This window comes from Mastomys coucha, unplaced genomic scaffold (assembly GCF_008632895.1).
Source record: "Mastomys coucha isolate ucsf_1 unplaced genomic scaffold, UCSF_Mcou_1 pScaffold21, whole genome shotgun sequence".
Classification (NCBI taxonomy): Eukaryota; Metazoa; Chordata; class Mammalia; order Rodentia; family Muridae; genus Mastomys; species Mastomys coucha.
The window spans coordinates 81,652,847-81,678,740 of NW_022196904.1; the positions used below are offsets into that span (position 1 = coordinate 81,652,847).

The 25,894-nt window shown below is 42.9% G+C and overlaps 1 protein-coding gene across 5 annotated transcripts in view; it reads left to right on the forward strand.

The window, feature by feature from the left end:
• Rab30 (RAB30, member RAS oncogene family) overlaps positions 1–25,894 on the forward strand; it is a 95,259-nt gene that overhangs the window by 44,164 nt on the left and 25,201 nt on the right. The window contains exon 1 of one of the 5 annotated variants that reach the window (XM_031387381.1): positions 2,706–2,724. The exons of 3 other annotated variants lie outside the window; for them this stretch is intronic. The gene's annotated coding sequence lies outside the window, so the exon portion shown is untranslated. Of the gene's footprint in view, positions 1–2,705; positions 2,725–10,768; positions 10,788–25,894 lie in introns of those variants that run through there. One more of the 5 variants, XM_031387382.1, reaches the window with a different exon arrangement.

Consider the following 25,894-nt stretch of genomic DNA (forward strand, 5'->3'; position numbering starts at 1 on the left):
AGCCATTTTATCTATTTTATTATTATTATTATTATTATTATTATTATTATTATTATTATTATTACTATAGGTTTTTGAGATAGAGTTTCTCTGTGTAGCTCTAGCTGCCTTGGAACTAGGCATGTAGACTAGGCTAGCCTCAAACTCACATAGATCTGCCTGCCTTTGCTTCCTATGTGTTGGGAAAGCTTACACCACCACTACCTGACTTATTTAATTATTTTAATGAGAATATTAGAGGCATCTTTCCTTGTTCTCTATGTAGTATCTAATTTTTTTCCCAAGGTACTTTTCCTAAGAAGTCACTCTGAAATGTTGAAATGTGACTTCTTGGCCATGTTGCTCTAGAATAAGTGTGTGTGTGTGTGTGTGTGTGTGTGTGTGTGTGTGTGGCTGGGGACATGGGAGTATCAAGATCTTGACATTATAATAAGTGAAAGAAACATCTCAGTAAAAACTTCTTAGAATATGAGGTCATTTCTTTTTTTTTGTTTTTTTTTTTTTTTTTTTTGGGTTTTTCGAGACAAGGTTTCTCTGTATAGCCCTGGCTGTCCTGGAACTCACTCTGGAGACCAGGCTGGCCTCGAACTCAGAAATCCGCTTGTCTCTGCCTCCCAAGTGCTGGGATTAAAGGCGTGCCCCACCACCGCCCGGCATATGAGGTCATTTCTAAGAAATGACTAGACTAGGCAAAGTGATGGAGACTGCAAATAGATTAGTAACTACCCAGAACTGGAGGCTGGGGATAGGGTTTCTTAGGGGGAGAGGAAAGTGTTCTAAGATTGATTGTAACATACTTTTAAAATGTTGAATCATAAGTTTTAAAAGACCAATTGTGTGGTACGTGAATTCTATTTCAACAAAGCTATTTGAACATGTGGTCCAGAAAGCCCAAACGTAGGATACTGATGACTAGCTCTGGGCTAAGTGCAGGGAGATTGCTGTGGCTTCATTGTGAGGATCCCTGGTGTCAGCGTCTGCAGGTTTTCCTTGGCTGCTTCCATTTTCTTTGCAGAGTGAGATTCTACCTGACAGTGTGCTGATAGACAAGAGGAGGAGTAGGAGGGCCTATCCATTGTACCTTAGTAGGAGGCCCTTATCCATTGTACTTATAGTGGTGTGCTTCCTACCCTATCTGTCTGGAGACTCCCAGTCTGAGACATGCTGCCAACCTAATGTGAGAAATCCTGATGACATCAAATGTAGAGAAGAGGAACAGTGTTCTCTTTGCTCAGGTGCTCCCATGGCCAGTTACAGATACTTTTATTGCCTCTCTAGCCTTGACTCTTATTCCCCAGAGTCTTTGGAGCAAATGCTAGACATTTGTATAGATGCTCCCCAGTGACGAGACTTCCAGAGTTTGGCCGGTGAGGAGGGAGCTGGAGAAGGATGTCCTTGAGCAGCTTTGCCCTGTGTTCTTAATCTTGGCATCCTAGCCTAGGAGGAGAAGGGCCTGGGTCCTGTCCATTATAAAGATTTGGACGTTTAAACAGCTGAGTCTTGATTTTTCCTGTGAATGTCTCAGGATTCAGATTTCCCCAGTTCATCTCTTCCCAACCTCCCAGATTTGACACCATTCTCTTCCCTCATTTGTGTCTGTACTTGCAAGGTTTCGTTAGTAGAGGGGAGGAAAAGAACTCTTTGCTTAGTTTTTATATAGTTTGGGGAATATGCAAAATTAGACACAGCTCTGTGAGCCAACTTGGCTCCTCGCTTTTCCTTTCCTCACTTCAATCTTGCCTCAACTATACTATTCAACTGGCCACCTTGATTTTATTTATACACATGTGTACTTACTTGTCTGGGAGGCTTTCTGAGCTCTCAGGACACTGGAGAGTCTTCTTAGGTTCGCATAGCTCTCTTGCGGCTCAGTGAGGAGTCCCTGCTTTTCTGCTTCCTTGGCCTTCTCTGCTCAGCACCCATTTATGGAATCGCCTGCCGACCCTTTGCTTGCCACCCTGCAGTGTGCTCACCTGCCTGTCTGCTCCATTGGCCTGTGGAGGGAAACTTGATCTCATTCTTCTCTGTGTTGTGACTACAGTGCCTCATTCCCTGCACAGTATTTCTTAACTGGACAATTCAACATTGTGCTTGCAGGGTGGGACGGGCGAGTGTACAATGGGGCCTTTCCTTCTTATCGTTTAAAGGCTCTACCCATGTGGTAAATATTAAAGAGCAAAATGTGCTTTGTGGGCTTGTTATGAAACACCATTCTCTCTGTGTCCAAGTCTGATTTTTTTTTAACTCAGTCAGCAGGTTGGAGGAGAGGGAGGGGAAAGGGTAGTTTCATGCATGTAAACATCCTAACAGGGACGTGCTGAACTTGGTCAGACAGGCAGTCATCTTTTTCTCCTGTGATAGAAAGGTTGGTGTCCGCACTCCACTATTCTATAGAGAAGGACATAATTTGTTCCACATTGACAGGCATAGTGTGTTCCTGTGCTTTTTCTCTTTGGACAAAACATCAGCAGAGTTTTGGAAAACTCGCTGAATGCATTCTTGAAAAATCCAATGTTTGGGGCGTTATCTGTGTGAGGTCCTGTTGAAAATGAAAACGTAACCATGAAAGGATAACAGCATGTTGCCTCTTAAAGGATGTTCTCACAAATGTTAGAAATCTCTCTCAGGAGGGAAGGTTCAAGGAGCTGCCAGTGGAGTCCACTTGGAGTGCCTGGCTGAGCAGTTGCAGTGTTCCTTCAGACTTCTTGGAGGGGAGACTAGAAGGTAACTGGCTTTACTTTGCAGCTCAGGAGAAGCACAACCCGGGCACCAGCTCCTCTACACCAGTCAATCTTTTTTCAGTCCAGTTCAACGCCACTCCCTCCAAGGCTTTCCTCTCTGCCCCCAGAGATGCCCCACCCTTTGCTCCTTGAATTGCATTGCCCCTACCTTCTGGGAAATCACATATTCCTCAGCCATGGTAGACTGCCTTCTTCCACTGTACTGGATACTTCTGAGAGCCATCCTCAAGTTCAGAGGATACTGGTGAGGATGGTCTTGGGTTAGAACCCAAGGGAGCTTGGGAGCTTAAGACCCTTAGGCATATAGGTAGGCAGCAGGCAGACTCCCAGTGAAGATGTGGGATCAATATAGGAGGTGGGTCCTGCACAGGAGATATTGGAAATATAAATTGAACATGCTCAAGACCTGTGTAGATACTGAATGTGTCAACTTAATTCCAATGTGTATGTACATATGTATGTTTGATCTGTTGATCTATTTATCCATCCATTTATCCATCCATTCATCCATCCATCCATCCATCCATCCATCCATCCATCCATCCATCCAGTGAGAGTTAGAAGCAAGGCTGAAGAAGTTGAGAGTGTTGTGTACAGGCTGAAAAGTTTTGGCCTTGAGTTTGAAAACTGTGAGAAGCCATCATAAGGTTCTTTCAATGGGAGAGTGAACTGTTTAGCAGGTATTTTGATACCAAGCTATGAAAACTGAGTTTGAGCTGGGTAAGAACAGAGGCTGAATAACCCGCTACACTCTCCACAGTAGCACAGTGAGGTAGGATGGAATCTGTCATGGGGCTGTGCCAAGGGGGTACAAAAGAGAGGACTACCAGTTTGATAAATAGTCAGCTAGGGAATTAGAGAACAGAGAGAAGTCAAATTCAGTTTCAAGCTTTAGTCTTGTGTGTCCTTTATTTTATTTTATTAACTAACATGTCTCTGATCTCTTGCCTTCGACAAACCCCAGGTGAAAGGTAGGCTTAGGATTGACTTACTGGGAGACAGTGTTTATGGAAATGGTGGCATGCAGTTTCTTTAAAGACATTTGACATTAGAGCACTTATATGTTGTTTGTTTAGAGCTTGTATTTGCCTGACTCCAGGAGGAGTCTATTGGGAGAAGACACGATCCCAAACAGATTGCTATCAGATTCACCTTTGAGTATTTTTCTCATTCATTCTTTCAGTCATTCATTTTTTATGCTGGAGATTGAATACAGGACCATGCACATGTGAGGCAAGTGCCTCAAAACTTTTAATTATAAGAAATTTCAGGGCTGGGCAGTGGTGGTGCACGCCTTTAATCCCAGCACTTGGGAGGCAGATGCTGGTGGATTTCTGAGTTCAAGGCCAGCCTGGTCTAGAGAGTGAGTTCCAGGACAGCCAGAGCTACATGGAGAAACCCTGTCTCGAAAAACAAAAAAAAAGAAAAAAAAAAGAAAGAAATTTCAGGGCTGGAGGTATAAACCAGTAACAGAGTTCTTGTTTAGTATGTATAAGGTTCTGGATTTTATTGAATGAGGGAAGGAAGGATACAGGGAGGAAAGGGAGGAAGGGAGGAGCAAAGGGATGAGAAAGGAAGAACATTTCAAAATTTAAATTTGAGACAGAGTCTCCCTCTGCAGCCCAAGAGAGCCTAAGACGTGCGATGTGTACCAGACTGCAGTCAAATTCCAGGGATCTCCCTGCCTCGGCCTTTCCAGTGTTTTGATTATAGATATACTTCATACCCAGCTGGGGAATGTTTTCACATAATTAAAAAAATCTGTGTAGCTAAATGGAAGAAGTCTTTGTAATAGTCTAAATTTCATTTCTGATTTTGGTAAGCTTTCCTGTTTTATTTTAAAATTATAAAATAAAGCATACTTATGAAAATGCAAAAGTACAGAGAGAAACAAAAATAACAACAACAACAACACACCTCAGTAAAAATCAAAAGCCCTGACTTTTAGGGCATGTTGGGGCAGGGGTTGGAGTCTTATTATATAGATCAGGCTGGCCTGAACTCACAGAGATCTGCTTGCCACTGCCTTGCAAGTGCTCAGATTAAAGGCTTGTGCCCCATCTCCAGGATAAAACCCTATCTTCTAAATAGAAGTTAGCAAAGCAGACTTTTAATCAGAATTCTTGGAAAGGAATATAGCAGGTTTGCTTTGTAGGTACCTGGTACCAGCATTTCCTAGTTTGATATAGAACAAATCTGCAACTGTCATTCTTATTTGAGGTCAAATTATGAACTGCTTAGTTAAGGGCCTGCAAATGTGTTGAACTATGAGCTCAGGACTATGGACAGTCTAATACAATATGTGGAATATGATCTATCTTCCTGAGCTTCTTGTTGGAGAAGCTGGCATTTACAAAGTCATTAGAGCCAAGGAATTAGTATTTATAGAGCACTCGCTATGTGTCAGGTACCATGGTGTGTGTTTTACCAAAGCACCTCACTAAACTCCCACAGTAGGCCTTGGGGTAGGTAATGCTATTTCTACCTTCTAGATGGAGGAGCTAAGCCTTGGAGAATGACTTGCTCAGGAAACCTCCTGCTAGTAAGAGGGACAGAGTTGAAATTCCAGCCCCAATCCATCTGAATCTACTGCTAGGCCACCTGTCCTGCTGATGGTGGCATGTAAGTCTCTTAGATTTCCTGAAGCGCTCTTCCTTCCTTTCCGATGTTGAATAAGAGAGTAGTTTTAAGATTTGATATGGGGCTAGAGCGATGGTTCCACAGTTGAAAGTACTGACTGCTCTTCTAGAGGACTCAAGTTCAATTCCAAGCACACACATGGCAGTCTGTAATTCCAAGATCTGACAGCCTCACACAGACAGATATGTACGTAAAACGCCAATGTACGTAAAATTAAATAAATTATTAAAAAAGAATTGCTATGATCAAGAGCTAAAGGTGTGTGTGGTTCATATGACCTGGTCTTACGAAGGTTCAGAGAGAAGCCAGGAGGACTCTGGGGAAGACTCTTGTCATTGCCTGAAAGTAGGAATAGCCAGGATCAGGCAGTGGTAAACTAGAGAACATGTGGCTAGGCAGCATGGCCTTATGCTGCCTTGTGACAAGCAGGTCAGGTATGAGAAGAGCTGCCTAGGAAACGCCACTTCCTAGACCATGAGGCCACTTTCAGCCTAAGATAGTAACAAAGAGAATTCCAAACCATCATGTGCTTTCACATCTTAGTCTTGTTCAATGTAAACCATTATTTAAAAGTCTTTCTGGGCGGTGGTGGCGCATGCCTTTAATCCCAGCACTTGGGAGGCAGAGGCAGGCAGATTTCTGAGTTTGAGGCCAGCCTGGTCTACAGAGTGAGTTCCAGGACAACCAGGGCTATACAGAGAAACCCTGTCTCGAAAAACCTAAAAAAAAAAAAAAAAAGATTTAAAAAAAAAAGTCTTTCTGATGCTTTCTTAAGCACTGGAGAGTTAATTCCTCAGTTTTTCTACTGACATCGAAATGTGATTTTCCTGTGTCTGTCATCTCTCAGCTGTGTACTCTGAACATAAAGTGGCAACAACTTCTGAGGGTCCCACAGTTACTTGAACCCCTGGCATATTGCAAACACCAATGACATTTAAAAACAAATTCAGTCATAGAAGTCTGTAATGAAGAGCAGAGCCTGCTCACAGAGATGCAAGAACGGGGATGTATGTTTTTGTTGGCTCTCTCAGCCTTGCTGAAGATTCCTTCCACTTTGTTGTGGTTATCTTCAGAGCCTGAGCTTGGGATCTTTCCCAGGAGCCAGCTATGTGTGCTGGAGTCGGTGGCACGGCTGCACAAGGAGGCACTGGGGACCAGAACAGACTTGGCTCTTTTGTAGTTTAGTTTAGGGATTTTTTTTTTTTAAACCTTGAGGACGTTACTGACTTTTAAGTTTTACTATAAGGCTATGACAATTTGTAGCTGTATTTTTCCTTTCCACTCTTTTTTTTTTTTTTAAAGATTTATTTATTTTATTTATATGAGTACACTGTTGCTGTCTTTAGACACACCAGAAGAGGGCATCAGATTCCATTTACAGATGGTTGTGAGCCACCATGTGGTTGCTGGGAATTGAACTCAGGACCTCTGGAAGAGCAGTCAGTGCTCTTAACTGCTGAGCCACCTCTCCAGCCCTTCCTTTCCACTTTTGCTAAATCAACTCTGAAGCAGAAAATTCTCAGTACCATATAAGCGTGCCCCAGTATTCTCAACCAAGAATAAGTCAACTCCTGGGAGTTCCTAAGAACCTTTCTAATTTTATCTCTCTTAAACTTTCCAAAATAAATTCTTTTCTTAATTAAGAACCTATTGCTATTATAGCCCTGGCCACCCCAGCTCTACCTTTCTATGGCTCACTTCCAATATAAATTTCTAGGTTGTCCACAAGTTTGCTCTGCCCTCACTCTGCTCATCTCTTGCTCCTTCACCAGAACTTCCTTGTTACTATCATCCTGTAGCCTTCATGGCAAATCTGTGTTTGTGTGTGTGTGTGTGTGTGTGTGTGTGTGTGTGTGTGTGTGTGTGTGTAGATATGCACACATGGCTGTAGAGGTCTGGGGCTACCATGAATGCCTTCCTCAATCGTGTCCTTTTATTTTTATTTATTTATATGTATGTGTGTCTGCCTGTATTACTTTATGTGCACAACATGTAGGATAGTTAATGGTGGAACCACCGTGTTGGTGCTGGGAATCAAAGTGGGTCCTCTGTAAGAACAGGAAGTGCTCTTAATTGCTGATGCATCTTTCCAGCCCCTCCACCTTAGTTTGTGAGAGAGTCTCTTACTGGTCTGGAGCTCACCAACCAATATGTCTGGCCTCTAACAATAAGTGCTGGTCTGGCCTCTGCCTCTCTTTTCTTCTCCAGTTGTGTCACCATGCCTGGCTTATTTATACGTGTTCTTAGAATCAGGCTCAGGCCGTGATGTTTCCTGGCAAGCATTTCACTGACAGAACCGCCTTCCTAGCTCTCTCAACAGCTTTGACAAGACTGAATCACTGCAGTTTTGGCCACTCTACTTTCTGGGCCTCATTCTGTGTCTCTAAGGATCTTCGAGTGTGTATCCTGAGGGCCCCACTCACACCCACTTCTGAACCTTCCCCTCACTTTTCTGCTTCCTCACATTCACAGTTGCCCTCTCCTAATCAGTCACTTAAATAACGAGTACCCATCTTTTGCTAATGGCCTTCTGCCTGAAGTCTGTCTGAAACAGGAGACTCTTAAACTTGCCTCCACTTGAGACTTGCTGCTCCAGGCTTCTCACTTCTCACTTAACTCCCTCCACACACTCAAATATCTCGCTCTTAACCTTTCAAGCTTTTCCTTTCTGACTCATCGTTATCTAGTCTTCCAGCAAATCCTATCTTGTCTTCAAAATCCCCAATGTATCCCTTCTCCTAGTCCTGACCACATTATCTTTCAGCTAGGCTATCTGAGTAGCCTCCTAACTTTTCTTACTGTTTATACTTGTCCATATAGCAGGACACTCTCTCCTGTAGGAACCTGGGAGATCTTTTTAAAAATGTTAATCCAGGGCTGGAGAGATGGCTCAGTCTTTAAGAATACTGGCCACTCTTAAGGCTGGGTGGTGGTGGTGCACTGTGCCTTTCTTTAATCCTGGCACTCGGGAGGCAGAGGCAGGCAGATTTCTGTGTGTTTGAGGCCACCCTTATCTATAGAGCAAGTTCCAGGATAGCTTTGGCTATGTGGAGAAACCCTGACTCCAAAAAATAAACAAACCGAAAAAAGAATCCTGCCTGTTTTAGGCAAGGTGAGATGCTTTCCTTGTTAGGATTATTTTTTATCTTGAAGAAAGTGTTTGTTGTTGTCATTTTTTTTTTTATTTCCCAAAGAAAGGTTTTATGATTTTATTATATATATATATATATATATATATATATATATACACACACATATATGTGATATATATGTATCATATATATGTGATATATATGTATCATATATATGTATGTATATTTCTACATATACATCTGCATACTAGAAGAGGGTATCAGACAATGGTCAGCTGCTCTGTGGGTGCTGGGAATTGAACTCAGGACCTTCAGGATAAAAGTGAGTGCACTTAACTACTGAAGCCATCTGTCCATCCCCTATCTCCCTGACCAAAGAAAGAGCATTGTCCATTCACTAAGTGATCAGCAGCAGCTAGTTTAGAACCAGGTCCAGGTCACTTCTGTTCCCTCTCCCCAGTATAGAGATGCTGGATCATAATAAGGAATGGTTTTTCCTGAGAAACTCACATTTTCTTCCCTTTGGTTATATTCTTCTCCAATTTCTTCTCTTTGGGTCAAAGGGTTTAATATCCTTATTCTGGTGCTTACTGCCTCAGAAGGACATCTGTGGGTTTGTGAATATTGGCCAAGTTTTCTTTCTTAGAGTCTATCAGAGTGCCAGATTATAAAGATATAAGTAGATATTCACAGGGGCCTTTGTCCTAAGGCCTAGAGGAGAGAACAGGTAGTAAACCAAGAAATAGAAGAAAATGTTGGTGTGGAACGGTGGTTCTCAACCTTCCTAATGCTAAGACTCCTTAAGAGTTTTTCATGTGAGGTGATTCCCAACCATACATTTATTTCCTTACTATTTCAAAACTGTAATTCTGCTACTGTCATGAATCATAATGTAAGTATCTTATATGCAGGATATCTGATATACAACTCCTGTGAAAAGGCTGTTCAACCCCCAAAGGGGTCCCAAACCACAGGTTGAGACCCACTACTGGAGACCATAGAGGACACACAAAAGAGGGAGTGGCTAACTCACAGGAGGAGGGGACTTCAGAGGTCCTTCTTAGCAGCCAACCACCAGAAGATGCCCTGGCAATTAAATGTGTGGTGGAATGAGCCCACCTCAGCCTACACTCTAGGAGCTTACTAGAGCTTGTGATACAAGCGGCAGCTGCGACATTAACACTGCAAGAAACAAACCCAGAGAGCTGTGCAGGAGCTGGGTTCTGTAGCCCCTGCTAGGAAGTTGGCATGTGCTAGGAAGTCTGGCAGTAATAATAATAACACAGTTCTACACATTTCCGGAGCATTTCTTGAATGACAGGCTCTTTGGTAGGCACAGTTATAAGTAGGTATCATTACAATTCTTATTTGCAAATAAAGGAACATAGGGACCAGGGCAGGGAGATGGCTCAGTGAATAAGGTGTTTGTGTTGTGCACCTTATTGACTTGAGCTTTGAGCTCCAGCTGAGAAAGCTGGGTGTAGGGCAATGCTCCTGTACCTCTAACATTGCTGGAGTGTTGGGGGCAGGCAGGCAGATCTTGGGGACGTGTTGGCCAGCTAGCCAAGACAAACACCAAGCTTCAGGTTTAGTGAGAGTCTATGACTCAAAAAATCAGGGAGGAAATGATAGAGGAAGACATCTGAACTCAACCTCTGACCTCCACACATGCAGGCATAGGTGAGCATACATGCACACACATGCACATACACAAACACACACGTATACAGACAAAGTGCAACACACACACACACACACACACACACACACACACACATACACACACAGAAATAATAAAAGAATAGATATGGGCTCCTGACTCAAGCAGTTTGAATTCAATGTCCTCTCTCAGTGAGAGCACTATATTTCATCCTACAAATGACTTTGTGAAGGCAGCAGGGAACCCTGAGGGAGATTTGCAAGTCACAATGATGGGATCAGATTAATTCATTAGCAGGTTGTGGCAGAGTCACATTGCTTCTTGTACAGGGGATATTTCTAAAGGCAACATCACAGGCTACAAATGCCAAGTTCAGTTTCTCCCTGACTAGAGGAGTTGCTCTGTGTGGTGGCATGCTGCATCTCAGCCAGTCCAACAAAACAGCTCTCCTCCATTGGAACAGAGGGCAGTGTTGTGGGCAGCAGGGCATACAGTAGATAAATTGTAGGTTTCTGTTGCGGACACCCATTGTTTGGAAGCACAAAAGGTTCACACTCCTGCGGAAATGGATCTCCTCCATGGCGACTGCATTCAGAGTCCTGTCATTGCTCAGGCCACATTGACTTCAGGGGGGCAGACCCTTTGCATTACAAGGTACATGCCGTGTGTGTGTGTGTGTGTGTGTGTGTGTGTGTGTGTGTGTGTGTGTGTGTGTGTGCATGCCTGCGTGCATGCGCCAGCTTCATGTTTTCCTCTGTAGAAGAATTCTAAGGTTGCAAGGTGCAAGTTAGGCCTATGCATCATCTTTGGTGCAGGCTGCAGGCTGCACAGCGCAGCATGGACTGCAGGCAGAGACCGGTGGGGGAGGCAGGAGGAGAAGCCTGCAGCTGCTGCTTGCAGAGGAGTTTGCCTTCTGTGAAGGTCAGACAGGGGTGGTTAAGTATTTTGGACAAACAACCAAGTGGATCTGCTCCCTTTAAGCCTCTTCTGATCTGAGCGTTTACTATGTCCATCTTTCTGCCTTCAGAGTCTTATAAAATTCCATCTGCTCACCAGCTACTTCAGCTTTGGTAACAGTGCTTCTACCATCCTGGCTTATGGACATTGATTTCATCTGCAGTGTTAGAAACACTGCTATCTGTTTTGTCACAATGGCATACTTAACTGTTCTTTGCTTAAAAAAACAAACATTATTGGATACCTCATTATAGACCTTGAAGCAATCACCAGGGTGTTTTCACTTAGGACTTGTGTTAAGTTCCCGATTTTTTTAAAAATTGAAACAACTGTCTGTGTATAATAACACTAATTAAAATTGGTATTATTTTATTTTTATTTATGTGTATGTATGTTTCTCTGTGTATGTATGCTATATGTGTGCCAGTGCTCTTGAAGGTCAGAGGAGGGTGTCAGATCTTTTGGAGCTGGAGTTATAGGCAGTTGTTAGCCACCTGATGTGGGTGCTGGGAACCAAGTCAAGTCCCAGTCCTCTGTAAGAACAGCATGTGCTTTTTTTTTTTTTTTTTCAGGGCAGGGGGGGTTGGCTTTTTGAGACAGGATTTCTCTGTGTAGCCCTGTCTGTCCTGGAACTAGTTATGTAGACCAGCTGGCCTTGAACTAACAGAAATTTGCCTGCCTCTGGCTCCCCAGTGCTGGGATTAAACTTGTGTGCCACCCCAGCTAGGCAAATAAACCTCTTTTGTTTTAATTTATTTTTTAACTTGTTTATTTGAGTGTTGGTGTTTTGCTTGCATGTATATCTGTATACACATGTGTGCCTGGTGCCTGCAGAGGTGAGAAGAGGGCCTTAGGTCTCCTGAAACTGGAATTACAGCTGGTTTGAGCCATGATGGGAACTGAACCAGGGTCCTCTAAAACAGCAGCAAGTGCTCCTAACCAACCAGTAAGCTACCATTCCAGCACCAATATGTGCTTTTAACTGCTGAGCTATTTCTCCATCCCTGATTTTATTTTTTTGAAGGCAGAGCTTCACTATGTAGCCTTGGCTGGCCTGGAGCCCTTTGTGTAGAGTAAGTAGGCTGGTCTCACAGTAGTTTATCAGCCTTTGCCTCCCCGAGTGCTGGAACTAAAGGTATGTGCCACCAAAGAGGAAAAAGAGATGAAGGGACATGGCGTACACTGACAGTAATTGCACTCCTATTGTCAATTTATTTTCCTGTTTAATTAACACTGGAAACACGGGTTGTGTATCTAGTGTTACAAAAAGATGAGTCTGTAAAACATAACACGCCCAGCATCCCGCATTCCAACACAGCATATGTTTTACTTTCAGATTCCCTTGTTCACACACATAACTGTGATCCTAAGTGCAGCTCTGTGCATTTGTTTTTTATTGCTCACATTATTTCATATTTCTACATAGTTTTCATAACTGGCATTTCTAATGGCTGCCCTGTATAACTTGGTGTGTATTCTATACGAACTAACCCAGTTCGGACATTTGTATTGCTTCCAGTTCTTTACTCTGTTAGCTAAGAGGCAATTTACATTTTTGTTTAGTTAACATTTTCCATTTGTTCAGTTTTTCTCCTAGAGTGAAGTCACAGTAGTGAATTCCCTGCGTGAGAGTCGTGCCTGCTGTGGCTTTGGAGAGCCATTTGAATGTGGATGGTCACTAGCACTGTACTTGTGTACCCAATCACCTGCATTTCTTTTACCACTCTTGAGTCCCGTGAGAGTTTAAGGATGTGCATCTTTTCTAAATAAGTCCTGTTTATTCAGTGAGTCATCTTTCAAAGAAAACATGGAAGATACATAAATGTATAAGCAAGAAAATAAGTTCTTCCTCATCTTAATGTTACCAGGGAAATCAGGGTTCCCTTCTGCATTCTTAATAATGGAAAGAAAACAATCTAGAAATGGAGTTGGAAAAAAAAAAAAGCTCAAGAAAAGTTTTATTAGCATTTGAGAGGAAAAAAACCCAACAGGGTTGGCAAGCCCTGAATCCTGGCAGCTGCCAGGAGGAGGGAGATGAAGAACAGGAGGAGGGAGATTGGTATCTGGGTCTGAGAATGCTGGTCGTTCAGCCGTGCAGGTTGGGGAATGCCTCTATGACAGAATGGGAAGGGGGACTTCCCCCCAAAAGCCTGAAAAGCCCAGAGTGTCAGGGAAAACACAGAAAGGCTTTGACCAGTATCCAAAAGTAGGACGAACAGAAAGAAGTTACACCTTTTGAGTTAGAACTTAGAAAACAGGCAGCCTCACGCACTGCTGTATGGGAGAGAGTAAGGGTGCTCTGGGAAGGTCTCAGTAAGAGGATAATTATTCCTCCCATCTCCTTAGCTTGACATCAGCTGAATCAGCTTTCCTAGAGAGTGCTTTCCGGGGCAAGTGATTGACAAGCCTAGCTGGATTAACTCTTAATGAGACAGTGTGTAACGATCAGAATGTCACGTTTCTCTCAAGGACCAGAGGTAGAACTGGACTAAGCAGCCTTCCCTTAACGGACCTCAGCAAAGCCCTGAAACCTTTACCTTGTCATATCATAATTTAAATCTTAAGTGGGGGAAGATGTGATATTCCCCTTCTTAAAGTTAACAGGGAAGTGGGAAGTGAGGTCCAAAATGAAGGGGAATTCTGTCTTCTGCGACCTACACGGCTGATAATCATTCCTCTTTAGCTACGTAACATCACCACCCTGAGGTAAAGATTTTAAAAATGTTTATTTTTCCCCCAAGTATATCTTTTATAATGTATTAGGTACTTGCCTTGTTGCCCTGATATAATCCCTGGCAGAAGTAACTTAAAGATAAGGAAGGCTGGACCCTTCCTAGTTCAAGGGTACAGTCCATCATAGTGAGGGACGACATGGCAGCAGGAGCTTGCTTGCAGCAGTGGTCATCTGGCATCTGCAGTCAGGAAACAGCCTTTTTATGTGGGTGAGTAGATAAGGTAGGTCTTCCCACATTAAGTGAGGAACTTAAACACTCCCCGGCAGACACCCCCAGAGGCTTTGCTCCTAGGTCCTGAAGTGTATCTTCCTCGTACAGAAGGGAGTTTTGCCCTTCCCTCCATCTTGAGGGCTGAGTCACACTGCGATAGTGGAGTGAACTTTCTCATCAGCATATCCTTCTGCAGATCTTGGAATCGTTCCTTGGGAGCATTCCTAGAAGCAGATGTGCAAGGTCAGAGGATGGATCTTGGTAGGGCGTTTGGTGAATATTGAAAACTCGATATAGGAGAAAGCTGTGCTCCTGGCCCCTCATTTGAGGTTTGGCTGTCACCCCTGTATTCTCTAGTTTAAATGCCAGTAGCCAGTTATTTATCCATTTATCTTAAAAGAGCTTTAGACCTCTGCCTTTGCTCCCTAGACATCCTGTCCCTGGGTAAACTCCCAGAATTTATTTATTTATTTTGTTCAGGATTTTCTTTGGGTTCCATCTCTTGGTGATTTTTACCTATGTACATCTTTTCCCTAGTCCTTTCATTGTGCCCTGCAGCGTCTTTGCTAGGCTTCTTGATTAACTAGACATCTTGAAGTCTAGAACTCCTGGAAAGGTACTCCAGCTTTAGCTTATTTCTTTAGTAATGCTCACTGAATTCTAGTTTGAGAATCTCAGTGTTTATGGAAAATGGATACTGACAAATGGATAATATTTATAGTGTGCTGGATGACAGGGCTTTGTCCTTACAGAGGGCTGGGGAAATGTGGAGGAGGGACTATCGTATGTTTTTTTTGGAGCTTCATCTGTGAAGATAAGGAATTCTTCAGCATTAGGAAGGCTATGCCTTGGAGGGAAGGACACACTCAAGGATGAATATGTAAAACCCTGACGAGCCTTAGCTTACCAGAGACTCCCTGAGTGAATCACATGGAGCCTGATCGATGCAAAGAACATGAGGATTTTTATTTCAGTGCACTGAGGCCGTCCCAGACCCTCAGGAAAGGAGGTGACCTTGCACAGCTTGTTCAGTGAGCTTTTATACAAATTTCAGGGCAGCAGCCATTAGACACAATGTGATTGGTAGAACAGTGTGACTTTTTAAACTGATTGGTCTTTAGGGAATGAGGTGGCAAGGACTTCCCTTGTCTGAAGGTGGGCAAAGGTCTCCCCTGCAGAATGTGCCCTTACCCGCAAGTAGTTTCTCACCCTGTGATCTGAGGAATGTTAATTAGCCTTTCTCTTCCCGGAGAGTTCCCACTACCTTCCTAAAGTTCCTGATCTTATCTTATTAAGGAAATTCCTGGCCTCCCGGTGTTTTTCTGAGATGTCCCTGTTTACCCGGATCTTACAAATGCCCTAAGGGCAGAGACTATTTGGAGAAAAGAGACAAGCCCTTATGGTGGTGCCTTGGGTTCTGTGGGGATTAGAGAGAGGCACATGTGGGTCAGACTCTAAGAGTGTATTCACCTATGGAGTTTAAACTCAACTCGTCTGGAAGGCTGAGAATTAGTAGGCTCTTGGAGCACAAATCCTTGGTAGACAGGTAGTGAACCAGTCTAGAAGTCTGTTGTAGCCTACAGCATGAGAGCGGCTGGAGGCCTAATCTACTGTGGTGTAGGAGGGACAAGGGTGGAGCAGAGGGGCTGTTCAAGATACATTTCTGGCAGAAAATCTGCAGGTGACATATGGCTTTGGGCAAGCTGTGTGTGTGTATGTGTGGTGGGAGAATTTGTACCCTATCTGTTTCATAAGAATTTTCCAAGATACATGAGAAAGCACTTAGCAATCTAGAAGTGCTTTACACATGAGAAATCTTAATTATATTTCTGTCGTACTAGTGAGGTGGCTCAGTGGATGAAAACAGTACTGTGGCATGCCTGACAACCTGACTTTGTTTTCTGGAACCTATATACATAGCTGGATGTGGCTTACATCTCTACTTCCAGTTCTGTGGCAAGCTGGGAGGTGGAGATAGGAAATTCCCTCAGGTTCTCAAGCCAAATAGCCTGAAGTGTGTAGCACACAGCAGAAACAAGGGGAAAGCCCTGACACAAAACAATGGAAGGCAAGAACGGGCTCCTGAAAGCTGCCCTCTCAGCTGCGCACTTGCTGTAGCCCGTGTGCACCCGTGCTCTCTCTCCCCACCACTTTCTCTGGCTCTCTCTCTAACACACAACGATAGAAAAAGTGTTTGCATATGAATATTGCATGGTGATGGGTTTAATAATGATATTTCATTGGAATACTTAATTTGACCATATTCACCTCTTTCATCTTCTATTGTTCCCCTCCTCCCTCCCAGTAGTCCCCTTCTTCATCCCAAAGAGTCCCCTTAACCTTTCATGACACGGATACACACACACACACACACACACACACACACACACAAACACACATACTCGTAGTGCAGGTTCTGCACATGATAGCAAACATGCAACATTTGTCTGAGTCTGACTTATTTTCCTTAACTTGATCATCTCCTGCTCCCTTCGTTTTCCTGCAAATGTCATAGATTTTATTCTTCTTTATAGCTGACTAAAACTCATGCATTGTGCATGCATTATATTTTCTTTATTCATTGCAGCTATAAAAGTTTATTGAGAGTGGTGGTGTTTAAGAAACCCTTCCCTAGAGGACTGTTCTACGAATGAAGTGGGCCAGAGGTAAAGCATTTAAGTGCCAGGCAGATCGTTGTTCCTGGGAGACGTGTGTGTGCTTTATCCTCATCCACTATCCTCATCCGTTTGTCTCCCAGACCATGGAGACACGTCTAAAGCTGCTCCTGCATCAGTGAAAAGTGAATCTGAGTAGCTGAGAGAAGGGTCCGGTTTGACATGGTAGTCTTTGGCAGGGAGGAGATATGTCTGTGGTAGGTCTCTCGTCTCTGGGATGCAGGGACATCAGGGGGAATGCTTGGATCTATTCTGGACAATAGCTCTGACCTATGCCTGCATGGCCAGGCTGCATTGTAGGATTAGCTGTGTGGGGGATGGGGTGAGGATTGGTGGCGAGGGTGATGTAGGAGACTGAAGAGGTTGATAAGGAGCCCTTCCTGTCCAGTCAGCCAGGCACGGGAAGGCTTCAGCGGAGAAAGTATTAGCCCTTGGCCTCGCTTTGGAGAACAAAAACTAGAGGATTGTGGGGCAAACCCCAGACTTGGTGGGGGTGATGCTTTTGTGGATGGCGGACAACCGAAGGAACTTGCCTTTCTGAATGCCACAAACAGCACGTTGGGTCTGAAAAGACCTTTTTTAGATCTGTTCTGCAAATCTGTTTTGCAAACCGAAGCTCCTGCCTTAGAGAGGATTAATGAGCAGGAGGGCTGTTTTCTCTTCCCCAGGAAACAGAATGCCAGGATGTGCAGGTGCTGCAAGCCTCTGTCAAGCACCTGCCCCCAGACAGTATGAAATGGATGAGTTCTGCTCGAGTTAACCACGAGGGGGCTGCTCTCTGAGCAGTGCTCCCCTGCCCCCACTTACCTACCTGTTGGTGGAAAATGACATCCCTCCAGCCTATCACAGAGCAGGTGAAAGAGCACTGAGGGGCAAGTCAGAGGTTTGCTTGTTTTAATGATTGTTGAATGCAGTTTTGTGTATTATTTTTAATCTTTCATACATGTTTGATTTCAAATCTACTTCCCATTTCTAAGAAATAAGAATATAAAATACAGTATGTGAAGAAGAAATTTTGTCTTGATTTTAAAAAATATGCTGTGGAGATCTTAGGCCTACCATTTTTATTAGGCTTAACATTTATCTATCTATCTATCTATCTATCTATCTATCTATCTATCTATCTATCTATCTATCTATCTATTTGAGAGGGTTTCTCTGTGCAGCCCTGGCTCTGCTGAAACTCACTCTGAAGACAAGGCTGGCTTCAAACAGAGATCCACCTGTCTCTGCCTTCTGAGTGCTGGGATTAAAGGAGTCTGTCACCACCGATGGCTAAATTTTTTTTTCTTTTTCTAAAACAGGAGGATCTCTAAATAATCCATGTTGGCCTCAAAATTGAGATTGAGCATGAGAGATTACTTTTGAATTATTTATTCTTTTGTCTTTAGCTCTTAAGTCCTGAGATAGAGCTGTGGCCATCATCATCATCCTAGGTTTTCTTTGGTGTGTGCTGGTTAAGCACTCTGTCTCCTGAGCTACAGCCCAGCCCTGTATTCAGAGGTCAACTTTAGAACTCTCCTTGGCCCACTTCAAATCCATGGCATGGGTCCAGCCAGCCTTGGTACTTGTCCCAGGCTTGCCTGGTAGGGTCTTATATTCCGAGATCTTGTTTGTCCTGACAGCATCTCTGATTTAGAGTCAGGAGAGTATTGTAAGATCCCTTAGGTGCAGCATGACCTGAGAGGAGTCACTCCTTGGTTTCCAGTACTATCTCTAGAAAGTGGAGAGAAATGACTGGCTCCTGCTTCCTTGTGAAGATGCCCTGAGTGTTGCAAGATTAAACAGTGCAGATGTGTGAGAGGTCTGCTTTTATCCATGTCAAAAATATTATTTGACCCCCGTTTTGCCTTTCATACAGTAGACACTCACTTGTGAGAGATGCTAAGTCTTTTTTTTTTTTTTTTTTTGGTTTTTCGAGACAGGGTTTCTCTGTGTAGTCCTGGCTGTCCTGGAACTCACTCTGTAGACCAGGCTGGCCTCGAACTCAGAAATCCGCCTGCCTCTGCCTCCCAAGTGCTGGGATTAAAGACGTGCGCCACCACGCCCGGCGAGATGCTAAGTCTTAATGACCTGAAATCTTTTAGACATTGCTATACTTCAACTTGGTTTAACAGAGACAATTGTGATGTACTCCATGAGCTGGAAAGAGCAGCCCAGAGGTGTGATGGGATATTTATTTCCTCCCTACAGCTCAGTCATGTGAAGGGATAAAGCAGAGCAGATGAAGAAAGATGGAGATGTATACGTTTATGGTGTGTATGCACATGGCATGGGTGTGTTTATCTTCTCTTGCCTGTGCTTGCATGTGTAGAGGTTAGAGAGAGATGGGCATGAACAAGCAACTTATTCCTTTGTGACAGAGTCTCTCTTTACTGGAAGCTAGTCTGATGGCAGTTAAGTCCTGGGATACTCCTGTCTCTCCCACACAGTGCTGGGGTTTCAGGCACATGTGGCAGGTCTGGCTTTTTACACATGTTTTGGTACATGAACTCAGGTCCTCAAGCTTGCACAAGAAGCATTCTTACCAAACTACTTTTCAGGTTCTTTCATACATGCTATGGCATGCATGTGGATAGCAGAGGACAACTTGGGGAGTTTGTTCTCTCCTTCTACCATGTGGGTCCTGGAGATCAGGCATGGTGAAAAGCTGAGCCATCTTGCCAGTTCTGCCTCATTTTTGGTTAAAGTGTATTGTGTATCTTCAGCTGACTGGTTCCCTAGCTCAGGATGATCTTGAACTTCTGACATTCCTGCTTCTATCTCTTATGTGTTGTGATCACAAGTTTTATTCAGTATTGGGGACTGTATTAGTCTAAGTTCTGTAAAGGAGCAGTACTATATGTGTGTCCAGTGCCCTTGGAAGCTAAAGGAGGGTGTTGGATCTCCTGGAACTAGAGCTTTGGATGGTTGTGACACACTATGTGGGTGCTGGGATTTGAACTAGAATCCTTTGAAATAGCCTCTGGCCCCTATCATTCATCCATCTATCTCCATCCATCTATCTATCTATATCTATCTATCTACATACACACACAAAAGGGATTTATTAGATTGGTTTGCAGGATGCAGTCTAGGTAATCCAACAATAGCTGAACCAGTAGGCAGAGTCTGGTAGTTGCTTAATCCATTAGCTGGATGTCTCAGCAGTGCCAGTGTGGCACTGGAGTCCTGGGGTGTTCCTGGAGAGCTGTTGCTCTTCAGGGATGTTGGAGTCCGAAGAAGTAGGTTCTAGAGAGTGAGAGCAAGCAGGTAAAAAGTGAAGGAAGGTTCTTCCATGTTTTTTTAACTTGGCTGCCATCAGAAGATGCCATCCACATGTAGAGTGGGTCTTCTTGCTTCCAATAATCAGATCAAGAAAATCCTTCACAGGAGTGCCCAACATCTTTTACTTTAGTCGATTCCTGACACTGTCAAGTTCATAACCAAGATTACCCATGGCGGGTTGAACCTAGGCCTTCCTGAATGCGAGGCAAGCAGTCCACCAACTGAGCTAGAGCTCAGGCCTCAAAGCAGATTTTTTTTAAAAAAAAAAAATAATTATTTTGTTTATTTATGTTTCAAATGTTGCCCCCCTAGTCTCCTGTTCCAGAGTTATTCTCTCCATCCCTGCTCACCTTCAAAGCAGACTTTTTTCAAAGCAGATATTTTAAACTTTTATTGCATTATGATGAGAAAAGTTACATGATTTCAATTTATCTGAATTTGTTAACATTTAAAAACATATTTTAAGTAAATAGAATTAAATCACATTCTTGTTTCCCTTTTGAATCCCCATTCCTCCCAGGGACCCCCCTTCAATACCTACAATATCTTTTTTGTCATATTCCTTAAAATTTATAAAATAGTATAACAATAAAAATAAGTATTATAAAAGCTGTTTGATATAAAACAACAATCAATTTAACAGTCTTATGTAGATGCTTGTCTACAGCAATACTGAAGATACATACGTTTTTCTCAATATAAATTTTAAATAACTCCAAACATATTAACTATATACTTCAAAATAATACATCACTACTAGTATTTTCTTAAATGAACATAAATATATAAAGTCTTTTTGTTTGTTTTGTATTTAGTCGAGTTTAAAATCTTGGCTCTTACTGTGGTGCAAGCCCAAAATAAGAACAATTTTTAGGCATTGGATTTCATTGTAATAAGGCTGTTCTTCAATGACCCTCATATCACCAAAGGATTTTACCTCCATCGTAGCTAAGCTGAGAGTTGATAGTTCTGCTGCACCAAGAAATGAATTGTAGGCATGATTTTTGGATACAGACTTCCTGCTATGGTCAAAGCTATTTGACTTGAGTGAGTGACTTTATTCTCAGCCCACAGAGAACAGGTTACATTCATTTAAGAAATGGTGTGTGTATTAAGATAGTCTATCCATAAAGTCATTCATCAACTGTTTCAATGAACAATGGTTCCAAAGCAGATATTTTAAAGGATCATCTCTCAGTGAACTAGGAAAACTGTCTCTCCTTCCTTGTGCTTTGGAGACTACATAGAATAGAAGATATATTTGAGAGTTGGAAGTTATATTCTTGTCTAGAGAAAGCTAATTCTCACAGCCTGTCAAAGGTCAACTACAGTTGTTTATTTGATAACATTCCAAAAATATTTTATAGACTATATAGATGTAGAGCTATATTTACCATCCTCCTTTTATATGCTAGTCTCCATTTTTTTTGTTGTTTGTTTTGTTTCATCTTTGTTTTTTTGAGACAGAGTTCTCTATGTGTAGCCTTGGCTGTCCTGGAACTCGTTCTGCAGACCAGGTTGGCTTTGAACTCACAGATATCTGCCTGCCTCTGCCTCCTGAGTGCTGGGACTAAAGCTGTGCACTATCACAGACTGGTAGTCTCCATTCTTTGCCTTTATTTGATAAATTTCACAGGTAGATGTGTGTAACAGTGTAACAGATCTTGACTTGCTTTATATGACCATTTCTGTACAAATGGACTTTTAGTTTTCATATAACTACCACCAGAAATAGAATATTTTTATAATGACTATCTTTCTACATGTGCCATTGATTATGGAGATAAGTGCACAGGTGTTATAGATCTCTAAAAGTACATTTGATGGAATAGCCATATGGTTCATTTAATGGCATAACCATATGGTTCAGGATGCTCCAGTCTTTTTCATTTATTGTTTTTGTCATCCAGGCATTTGAACAATGTACTTCCCTTAAAAATAGATTCATTTTATTTTAATTTGTACTTGTGTCTGTGTCTAGGTGTGCACATGTGTTTGCAGGTGCCCAAGGAAACCAGAAGGTGGCAATGGACCCCCTGAAGGTGGAGTTACTGATGGCTTCTCGCCACCTGACTAACATGTTGGGAACCAAACTTGGTTCCTCTGGCAGAGCATCAACATCTCTTAAGCCCCTAAAACTTGCTTATTAGTGTTAGTTTTCATTTTTACAGCTTTGATTTTTAGAGATTGAGTCTTATAATTATAAGGTCTTATGTATATATAAAATGGTTTTCATTACTTGGATTGAAACCTTGAATCCATCTAGAATTTATTTGAAGAATGAGACAGAATCTGAATTTCATTTTCTTTCTTTCTTTTCTTTTAAGATTTATTTATTTTATGCATGTGAATACACTGTCACTCTCTTTAGACACACCAGAAGAGGGCATCTGATCCCATTACAGATAGTTGTGAACCACCATGTGGTTGCTGGGTTTTGAACTCAGTATCTTTGGAAAGGGAGTCGGTGCTCTTAACTACCAAGCTATCTCTCCAGCCCCATGAATTTCATTTCTTTCCAGAAATATCTAGGGTTTGTTTGTTTGTTTGTTTTGATACATGCTATGGCTGCATAGTCTGGTTGGCTTAGAATTTCTTATGTTGGCCAACTTACAGCTATCTGCCTGGCTAGTCTCCAGAATACTGGGAACAGAGTGCACTACCACACACAGCTAAGAACTGGGTTGAATTTAGGTGCTCAGTAGCTGTATGATTTTAAGATTAAAGTGTGTGTGTGTATGTGTGTGTGTGTGTGTGTGTGTGTGTGTGTGCGCGCGCGCGCGCACGTGCACACGCACGTGCATGAGGGAGCCTGCATAGGCCAGAACTGGGCATTGGATCTCCTGGAGCTAGAGTTAGAGGAGATTACTATGACCTTTGTCTTCTGTGTCCAGCCATCCAGGCTTGCCATCCTAGTAGGAAGTAATCTTAACCACTGAGCCACCTTTCAGTTCTATGATTTTTAACAAACTAACATAGAGCTTCCATGTCTTTATCTGTATATTGGAAATAGTACTAATTATGTGCTGTTGAGAAGATTAAATAAGATTCTATATGGAAAAAATTTAACCCTGCTCCCAATATGGTATGTTAAGATCATGACTTAAATAATCAGAAACCTGAGGAAACATACTGTATTTTGGCAAAACAAAGTCCTATAGGGCTGAAGTAGTTACCTATGAGTCATCAGTGTGACTTAGGGTGAGTCACTCTACTATCTAACCCCTGTTTCCTCACCTGATGGATGATACAGTCTAGATCATGAAGTTGCCAGAGGTCCTTATTGGATCACATGTTCAAATATCTTGTAACCTCTAAAGGGCTACATAACAAAATGATGGAACTTATTTCCTGATACAAAAGTAGCCCAGCACAGGTGGCTGTCTGACATATGGCTGAGGAGAATAATTAACTTGCAATAATACAAAATTAGCATCCGATGTCAAGCAAGTAAGATTGCAGCGCTGATGATGGCAATGGTTAGTGATTGCATCTTTGTAATTAAGCAATAATGAGCTCCCTGGGACAGAACCTTGTTAGAGTGAAAGATGGATCAGAAGCCTTCAGTTTAACGTATACTCATCAAACACAGTAGCAGGTTGAGCAAAGAAGATGGAGTTGTTGAAGCATAGTCCTTGTCCTTGAGGGCAGACTTGTAGAGCACAGTCCTTCAGCAGACACACTGGCAGATTGGGGTTCTTCAACATCCTCACTGTTCAGGGGCTACCAAGGAGAGAGGGCCCCACCAGCCTGGCTCTGTGCCAGAATCTCATCCTGATTCCTGGGAAGACCAGCTCAGTAATATTGCCTTGAAATTCTACTCATTGCCTTCGCTCTTGTCAGTACTTTTGGGTCAGCCAGAGATCTCTTGTTTATTGTGCCCTATCCATCACCTCCGTGGAGTCTGGGTATGAGTGTTGTACCTCTGGCCTGTTTCAGGGTGCTGCGACCATTTGTACTTTCTGGGGTAGTAAAATAAAGTCACTTGGGTTTTAGATAAACAGTGTTTTTAGTGTAAGTATGCCCACATAACATTTGGCCCGCACTTATATTCCATTCCCATCACCACATATACAAATTTATACTTGTCTCTCATAGCATATTTGTCAGGAGGCATACATTAGATTGTGTGTATGAAAATAGTAAAACATATTTATTAATATCTGAAATTAAAATTTAAGGGCTGTCCTGGCTCGCTGCCACGTTTTCAGGTCTTGCAGCTCTACCCGGGCAGTCCTGATTCCAAGTAGTATAAAACAGCGTTGAGCACCCTAAGGTTTCCAAGTGCCCCAGGGGTAAGTGGTATTAAAAGGCGTATGTGAGGAAAGAACCCCAGCTTATGTCATGTTTGGTAAAGCTAGGGTTAACCAGTATTGACTGTTTACTGCTTTTTTTTTTTTTTTTTAATTCTGTCAGTTTTCAGAGTATTACCTGGGTGACAGCAGTGACTGTTTCTCAGTGGTACCATTGTGAGACTACCTCACACACACTGTCTCTTACCTTGAGTGTTGAGTGTCTCTGGTGGCCATTTCCATCTGCAGACCATGAGTTCAGAGAGAACTTAATGACAGCAACAAAGACCTTTCTGTAATGTTGTGATACTATTGAGTTTAACTCAATAATGAGGGCTTCGGGACTTTAGTATCATCTCAATTTGATGGATTCTTTTGACTTCATTACCTGGATGAGACATGCTTTTGGGGAATAGGGTTGGTGCTTATAAATCAGCCTCTTACATTTATAGACTGAGATGAGACCCTAGGAAGGGAAAAAGACCCAAGACACAGCTTTCTACCCTGTGCCTATCTCCTGCTTTCTTTTCTCTCTCCCTCCCACCCTCTTTCCTCTTCCCTTCCTCCCTTCTTAACTCCTCCTTGAGACAGAAGCTTACTTAGTAGTTCAGGCTAGCCCTAAACTATGTAGGCCAGGGTGGCTCTTGACAACTTTCTTCCTCATCCCACCCATGCTGGTTTACAGGTGGAATCCACATTCTTACAATCCCCTTCCTCCTAGTTGTTTTGAGATAGTATCACTATCTAACTAACCTAGGCTGGTCTTGAACTTTTTTATTTTTAAAGATTTATTTATTTTTATTTATATAAGTGCCTCCTGCCTCAGCACTCCAAGTGTGGGGTTATAGGTATAATCTACCATGGTGGTCTTAGAAGCATAATTTTGGCCGGTCTGTCTGGGCTGGGGTCCAGAGCAGACCTTGGGCGCAAGCTCCGCAGCCAGTCCCACAACACCCAGAGGAAGCTCCACTCCCAGGCTCTTAGACACACCTAGGATCAGAAAGTAGACCTTGGGCGCAAGCTCCAAAGCCAGTCCCAAAACACCCAGAGGACGCTCCACTCCCAGGCTTTCTGACACACCCAGGGTCAGAGGTAAGCAGGAACCAACATCTGTCCCAACACTGGGAGTAACTGGGACCAGCAGGACCAGGCACACAGGAACTCCACCAGCCCAGTGACTCCGGTTCCTTCTGGTCTGTCTGGGTTAGTGTTCTGAGCAAACCTTGGGCACAAGCTCTGTAGCCAGTCCCACAACACACAGAGAAAGCCACACTTCCACCAAGCCTAGGATCCCAGGATCCCAGAATCACAGGATCATAGAGACAGCTTGACTCTGAGGAGTTCTGACACAACCAGGATCACAGGATGGACAGGCTCCAGTTAGATTTAGCAAGGGCAGGTAGCACTAGAGTTAACCAGATGGCGGGGGTTGGGGGGCAAGCATAAGAAAATAAACAACACACCATCACACTGGAAACGCAAGATTCAGATATAAAATCATTTATCATGATGATGATACAGGACCTTAAGAAAGACATAAATAGTGCCCTCAAAGATATACAGGAGAACAGAGGTAAAGAGCTAGAAGCTCTTAAAGAGGAAACACAAAAATCCCTTAAAGAACT